The following is a 7,673-nucleotide window of genomic DNA, read 5'->3' as shown; positions in this document are numbered from 1 at the left end:
CCACGCTCTGTAAGTAAATCCAGGTTTCTGAGCTCTGTCATCCACGGGTACAACAGTTGTTTGTTAAAGGAGATTCCAACCCAATAGCGATACTGAGTCCAGAAAACAAGAAAATATCCCTCTGACAATTGCAGCGGAAGGGCACCTCCAGTTGAGGAAGCTTATCTGCTGTGGTCAGAACTGCCTCCCTACCTGGCTACCCTGGATCTACTTTGGGGAAACGGAGGCTAGAAAGCCACGACCCCTCTCCTACCCTTGAATTTCCCTTGTTAAGCAGAGGCTAAACAACAAAGCGAAAGTTCCGTGTCCCGGGGCGTCTGCCTCACCCGCTGGCCCACCCATCATTTCCCAGAGCCCCTGGCCCCATCCCCTCTGGACACACCTCAGAGGGTGAGGCTGCAGGAGGTGTGGTGTGGGTGGGGGCTTGTGGTTGTAGCTGTTGCTTTCCCTGTACTTGGGGATCCGAGCAGAGGGGAAAGTCATCTAAGAGCTGCTGTTTCAGAAGGTCTGGGCACAGAGCTGCCCCTCCCTTCCTCCCTGAAGTTTGCATGAAGTGCACGTTAGGCTGTAATTAGGGGATCTGGGAGGAAAACTTTTCCTGGTGACGCTTTGCTTTTCTTCTGCTCTTAGTGAGAAAGTGCCTCCTTCTTCTCTGGACCAGGACCTCTGCCATCCAGCGCCACAAAGACACATTCTACACACAGACACACACACACAAACACACTCATGCGCGCGCGCACACACACCCTTGCCCAGAGACAAACTTAAGGTGAGGGGGAAGAGCTGTAGCTCCACTGGATCTCCAGGCTCCAACCTCAGCAGGACTTGGGAGCATCTGAACTTCTGGATTTCGGGACAAGGTAAAACTTCCACAGTTTTTTTTTTACTCTTTCGTCCAAACCTTGGTGCCTTTAAGATTTCAGAAAGCAATACATATCATGATATATGTATACATTAAAATAAATTTTCTTATTATTTTCTTTTGAATTTAATGTGACACCTCAATTTTTTTTAGGATTCCTGTCACGTAAAATACTGTATTGCAACAAACAAGCTCCGCTGAATTGGGGTGAGGATTAACTCTAGTATGCTGGCATTTGCCGGTGCTGCTATAAATCTGGTAGACGCCTGGTTTCCAAGTAGTGGCTTTTTCATCTGTATTTCAACAGGCATTTTTATAGCACCTGAGATGGAAAAAAAAAAAAAAAGAATGGTATAGGCTGAAGGAAATGCTGAGGAAGGGGACTGTCCATTCCAGACTTCTGAGTTATGTTTTAGGGAATCCCCCCAAAATGTATACACACATTAACAGCTGATAGCTCAATTTTGAAAATGAAATATATTTTAATAAATACTGCCTTTATAATTATTCAACGTGTGTGGGTATATTTTGGGGGTATCCTATATATAGGTGTAAGAGGAAATGAAAGTTATTACAATCATAGATAATGGCAGTTAGGTAGATCATCTTTGAGATGTTACCAATTTTGGTCCAGGCCTGGCCAGTTAACTGTGAATTTAAGATCATAGAATTATGATGCATTTAATATATTGAATCATATTGATGGGTAATGTTAATACACAACAATTTGTGTTATAGCTGTTAAGATTACTTTTAGAACTTGATTAAAGGAATTATGTAAGTGTTGAGACTGTTCACAACCCTAAGCAAATCTGAACTTTTGGGGCCTTAAATGAAGTTGTTTTCTTCCATTGAATATAACTGTTGTGTTGAAAATAAGATAGTTTATTATTTTGAAAATAGATTATTTTATTCTCATTTATCACTGGAAAAATACACAAAGTGGCCAGTACATTTGGGAATTTTTAGGGTGGAAAGTGTTCCTGTACATGTTCCAGCGTGATGTCATAAAATCAAACATACTGGCTGGCTTCTTGGAAGCTAACGGTTCTTAAGAAATAAAACCTGTGAATTAATTTCTAAGTGAACGTAATATTTATTCATTATGAATGTAGTTTCTGGTAACCATTTTTATTTGATTATTTCGGTGTACTAACTTTGAAGTAATTTTATACACACTTCAGTGACTTCAATATTTTAATGGAATCATAAAATGAGAATTTTGTTCTACCAAAAATATAGCATAGTAATTCTCCTTGGATTAACTTTTAATGTAATGTTTCTTAACCTTTACATCAAGTTTTAACTTTATTTCCATTTATTCCTACCCATAAAGAAGTTTTTCCTTCCATTCTGTAAAACGGAATGTATGACAAAGGTTTGGTGAGCATTTAAGCTTTAGTCTTCAGTTATTTGGGGGCTATCTGTTATTAATTTAATTGTGTAAGCCAAGAGGGAATGACTACATTTTTGGTAGTCTCTTTGTAAAATTGAAGACAGCTTAAAATGGAAAAACTAGATAAGGAGAAGTAATTTTGCTTCCTTTTAATTAAATGATCAAGAGAAAACCAACAGTCTCCAGAGATCAGTGGTCTCCAGGAAGAATGAACCCAGAGTCCAGTATTCCAAATAGGAGACCAGTGAGCCTGGACTTTCTATGAGAAACAAGGAAGAAGGGAACATCGTGTTCCCCATAAATGGCTAAGAGAGCCATTTATGTCAGCAAGAGCCTGTCTCTCAAAGGAATGACTGACACTGTAATTTAGAAGTACTGAAGAGACTTTCACAGATGAATCAATTCATTATACACCTAGTGCAGTGATGGCGAACCTTTTGAGCTCGGTGTGCCAGCATTTTGAAAAACCCTAACTGAACTCTGGTGCCGTGTCAAATATAGAAATTTTTTGATATTTGCAACCATAGTAAAACAAAGACATATTTTTTATATTTATTTTATATAGTTAAATACCATTTAACAAAGAAAAATCATCCAAAAAAATGACTTCGCGTGTCACCTCTGACACGCGTGTCATAGGTTTGCCATCACTGATAGTGGTTTCACCTCCTTTTCATCCCTTTGGGAGCAAGTAACACATCCAGAATAAATACATTCAGAGCACGCAGAGTTTGAGGAGATGGTCGTCCTGCTTTTTAGCGTCCTGGGTGTGAAATACCGGTATTTTACTGAGTAGTCAAAGAAGTCTTTGAAATCTTCGGTAGCACCGCACTTCACCTTTGTAAAGGTGAACAAGAGTCATATTCAGAAAATAACTCCCCTTGCCAGAAAGCACTAATTTTCTTTTCTTTTCATGCACGTTTTATCTTCCAGATTATATTTTTAAGATAATGATATTCTACCAATTAAAATTCCAATAAAATACAAAAAAAATTTTGAAACAAAAACAAAAACACTTTCACATTATAGTCTTCTGTTGCCTCTAGTTAGTTTTCCAACAGCCTGGATTTACTATTAGTAACCATAGTACCTGGTCTATGTTATTAAATGTACTTAGCCTGTTATTTAAAGGAAACAAAGTGTTGTTGGGGGAAATAGGGAGGGATGGAAACCTGACTATACTTAGGATTTTAATCAATAGTGTTTAAGGAGGATTAGAGGAAGCAGCTGGTTAAATAAATATTAGGTGTAGAGTGGACGTGATGGTATAAATTAATAATGCAGCTCTTTATTTACACCATGAATGAGGTCTGTGACGGTTCAGTGTGTGAAGCACGGTCCCGGGGTGCCACCTAGTGGATGAGTCAAAGAAGGCGTTCGCAGCAACCTTCTACTAAAAAAAATCTGAGACTTCCATTCTGTAGACACTGCATGCAAACTATATGCAGACATTGGGGTAGGTGCTCAGAGTAAAACTACAGCAAGGGACTTTTATATAATTTAAAAACTGAGGCACCACTTAACACTTGATTAAGTTCCCGGTGGTTGCATTTAAAATCAGTTTACTCTTTGTTGGGTAATTTACCATCAACTTTCCGCCTCTATGAGGATACAGTTTAATAACTGAAACTTACTTCTAATATAGGATTTGTGTTGTACAGAGTGGCCATGACCTAGTTCAAAAAGAGTGGGAAGAGGCTGAATCACCAATCACCTTTTTTTTCAAGTGGAAATAAATTTCTGTAAAATGTATTGTTTTCAAGTTTAAAAGGGTAGATACTAGCTTAAAAGTTTAGCACACAGTATCACATATTGCTATGTACATATTCAGATTTTTTTCATTATATATAAAAAAGATAATAGTGAAAATTGCTTTTGGGTAGTGAGGTTTACTTTTTATTTTTCCGAAATATTGCTCTCAAACTCTAAAAATTAGCATATAGAACAACTTCCTCTATACCTGTTTATTCATAGGTGGTTTTTGAAGCAGGAACATTGCTTCCATTAAATTGTCATAATGGGGAAAAAATCCTACACAGGAACAATTCCCAGGAGAGCCAGTGTTTGAAAGAAGCTCCAGGATATCATAGAAGATTAATCCATCAGAATATTAACCTGAGAGTTTTGAAAAACTTTTCTCTGGGAGATATATGAATTATTACTCCAATTGGCTCTCAGCAGGATCTATGGCTTAGTGGTAATGGTGTTCAGCACATCAGCATTAATCAAGACCAGCTCTGAAATTCAGATGGGAAGGTAAAATGCCTCAGTTGGAAAAAAATGATGAATTTGTTACTTGCTGAGTCTAGAGGTATAATCCATAAATCGGCCTGCCCGGGTGGAACGGAAGTTTCCTATTTAGGGAACTTTGGTTTTGTGTATGGCAGTGAGAAAGAAGGAAGCTGCCCATCAAGTCGCACTAGTACTATGTGCTGTAGCTCTCACTTTATACCTGGAAAATTAATTCTAACAAAATCAGAACATCAAAATTGATGAAAACAAATCTAAAATATTACAAGAGCCTGAGTAACAGAAACAACAAAAAAGTTCTAGGCTCATAGTTTTGTTTTCAGAGAATTGTGAGCAGGCATCTTGAAAGTCATTTTCACTTGTTTGCTCTCTCTTATCTGAGTGGGTAAGAGCTTTCTTTCTTGGTTGTGTGGGCACAGATGGGCCTGGGAGGGCAGCTCTGACACTCCAGGGCTCCAGGAGGGCTATGCTTTCAACAATATGTCTAGTTGGACGGACAGGAAAAGCAAAAAAAAATTCACTTACACACAGTCGCTGTCCTCCAGTTTGCAACTAAAATTCAGACTGAGCACAGAGTGAGTTAGTGCTCACCGTTTGCACCAGGCACCATGCTAGGTGTTGCAGAGTAATTGGCTCAAGGACTTCACAAGCTAGTGAAGAAGACAGATGGACACACATCATGAATCACTAGTAAAATCTGCCAAGTAGGTGCAGTTTGCCTTCTTAATCTCCTGGGACTTCTTCCTTTGAACTTATCCAAACTTTCCACCCCCCTCTACCTCATAACCTGAGACTCCTGCTCTCCACCCTTCAAGCCAGAGGATCTGATACTTCTCTGGTTTATTGATTTCTTGACTGATTACACACGTGTGAATGAGCTCTACTCATGCCTTTACATTCCAAGCTTTTTATCTCTTTAAAGTAAATGTTTTGTTTTCTGTAAAAACAAAAATTCAAACATCTGGAGGCCTAGCCATCTTTACACCAAAGGGTGTAATTAAGTTGATTTACTTCTCCATGGTCTTCAATCTCTCAGGGACTCCACTCCAGAGGGGTTCCCTCAAGGCCTGTTTATAAAAAAACGTGAAGGACCTTGGGTCCTGTTAACCACTGGCTCCTTCTAGCTGAGGCTGATCCACCTGTCCTCCAACCCTGCCCCCTTCCCCAGGGGCATCCAAACCCATTCTTTTGAACCCTTCCTTTTCACTTTGCCATAATCTACTTTCAAGTTCTCACAGCCCTCATTACCATGATTGGATTGCTGACCCTGAATCAGTAGACCACCTACGGCTTGTTATATTCTACTGATTGATCCCTTACTAGTATGCCACCCCAAGTATCTGGGTCTAGAGCAGGGGTGGGCAAGAGGGCCACAATGGGTTCTTAAACTGGACCGGAGGGCCGGAACAAAAGCATGGATGGAGTGTTTGTGTGAAGTAATGTAAATTCAAAGTAAACATCATTACATAAAAGGGTACGGGTTTTTTTTCCCAATAGTTTTATTCATTTCAAACTGGCCGGATCCAGCCCGAGGGCCGTAGTTTGCCCACGGCTGGTCTAGAGGGAGGAGACAATGAGAATTCACACATTTGGTCCAAGAATTCCTCTAAGTCAAGAAGCTAAAAGAGGAAGACAGGAATATACACAGGGCAAGCACAGGAACTAGCCGTCACATTGAAAATACTGGTCAAAGCCCACATCTTTTAGAAATATGTGGACAGGCACTTAACTGCACTTGGTTTCAGAGACATTTTGACATTTATGCTGATTATAGATTCTGGAAAACTAACTGCAGAAAAAGAAACAGTAAAAATTTGCTGTAATCAGAGTCATTTGTTTAAATTCCATTTTATATTTAACATATGGCATGACAGTCATGTTTTGTTAACTGTTTCAGATTTATGTTCTCTTTGATTCTACTTCTTTGATTATGTTTGGTGCCCCTTTAAGATACTGATCTGGTCTTATAACATAAAGGTGCGCTTCCAACTTCTTAAATTGCTAGGACTGATGGACCGGATTGAGAGAGTTGACTTCCTTCCCTTTCTACTCGGTAGCCTAGAGGAGAGGGATCACTGGCCTGCATTACTCACCATGCGGTGTGATATAAGTGCTGGACATTCTGTAGGGACTCTATAAATACTTATTGTTGCTACAAGTGCCCAGCACAGTGCTGGACAAGAGGCACCAGGGGTCTCCTTGTCTTCTATCCCAAGTGCTTATATTTCAAATGTCTGAACACCTCCAAAGCCCAGGCCATTCCCTGATTCTGTCTTTATTTCCTTATCAGTTGCCTTCCTATCTTTCAATGGTGTTAAATTCACAAACTCTTCTCAGATTTAAATAATACCGATTGGTATAAATATTATAATGTAATGCAAATTAATCAATAATTTTAACAAAATTTAAGGAAAGTGAGACGGGAGGTGGAAAACAAATTTAGAAGGCCTTGAAACACTATGGGCACAATTTAATAAGGCTGCGTTGACTGATGGAGGAGAGAAGTCAAGGATAGTGTGAATGTTTCAAGGGCAGTAGATAACATGAAGAGGGATGCAATTGACTAAGATTGGGAATAAATAAAAAGTTTCTGGAGACGCAGATGAGTCTAATTTAGGAAATGGGACAGCCAAAAACCCATCTAAATTGTACATACCTTAAGCACAGGGGAGAAGTCATAACTGGAAATAGACATTTGGAAGTCTTTGGCATTAAAACGGGAGTTAAAATCATATGGAAGAGCTCCATAGAGCAGCAAGAGTCATCCACCCTGTGTTGCCAGAGCCAAGCACTAGACACCGAGAATTGCAGTGGAGAAAGTGTTAGGGTTGCTGAAGGAGGAATGCACCAAGCCAAAAGTGGTAAGGAATTATACATTTATTAGGTCATCTGGATACCAGATGGGCTGAGCCCCAAAATGGTGCCAGCACCCAGGGATAGGGAGTCAGAAATTGCAAAAGACCCTAGATGGGCTTTCTCTGGGTGGGAAATTCTCTGGGCAGGTCCGGAGGGGGAGGATAATGGTCTTAGCAAGTGGAATGTGATCTAAGCAAAAGGGAATATCCATTGTGAAGTTTCCTTAAGGTCAGTTCCCAGGGGAGGAATATCAATTCAATTATTTGATCAAAACTAACATTCCAGCCTTTTTGTTTTGTGGAATAGGAA

The 7,673-nt window shown here is 39.7% G+C and overlaps 1 protein-coding gene across 1 annotated transcript in view; it reads left to right on the top strand.

The window, feature by feature from the left end:
• The first annotated feature begins 463 nt into the window (after window positions 1–463).
• The window catches only part of HAPLN1 (hyaluronan and proteoglycan link protein 1), a 73,400-nt gene continuing 66,190 nt past the window's right edge, over window positions 464–7,673 (top strand). Inside the window, exon 1 of the mRNA XM_015571671.1 lies at window positions 464–860. The gene's annotated coding sequence lies outside the window, so the exon portion shown is untranslated. The remainder of the gene's footprint in view (window positions 861–7,673) is intronic.

This window comes from Myotis davidii, unplaced genomic scaffold, assembly GCF_000327345.1.
Source record: "Myotis davidii unplaced genomic scaffold, ASM32734v1 scaffold44, whole genome shotgun sequence".
Classification (NCBI taxonomy): Eukaryota; Metazoa; Chordata; class Mammalia; order Chiroptera; family Vespertilionidae; genus Myotis; species Myotis davidii.
This window is presented reverse-complemented; position numbering and strand designations above follow the sequence as displayed.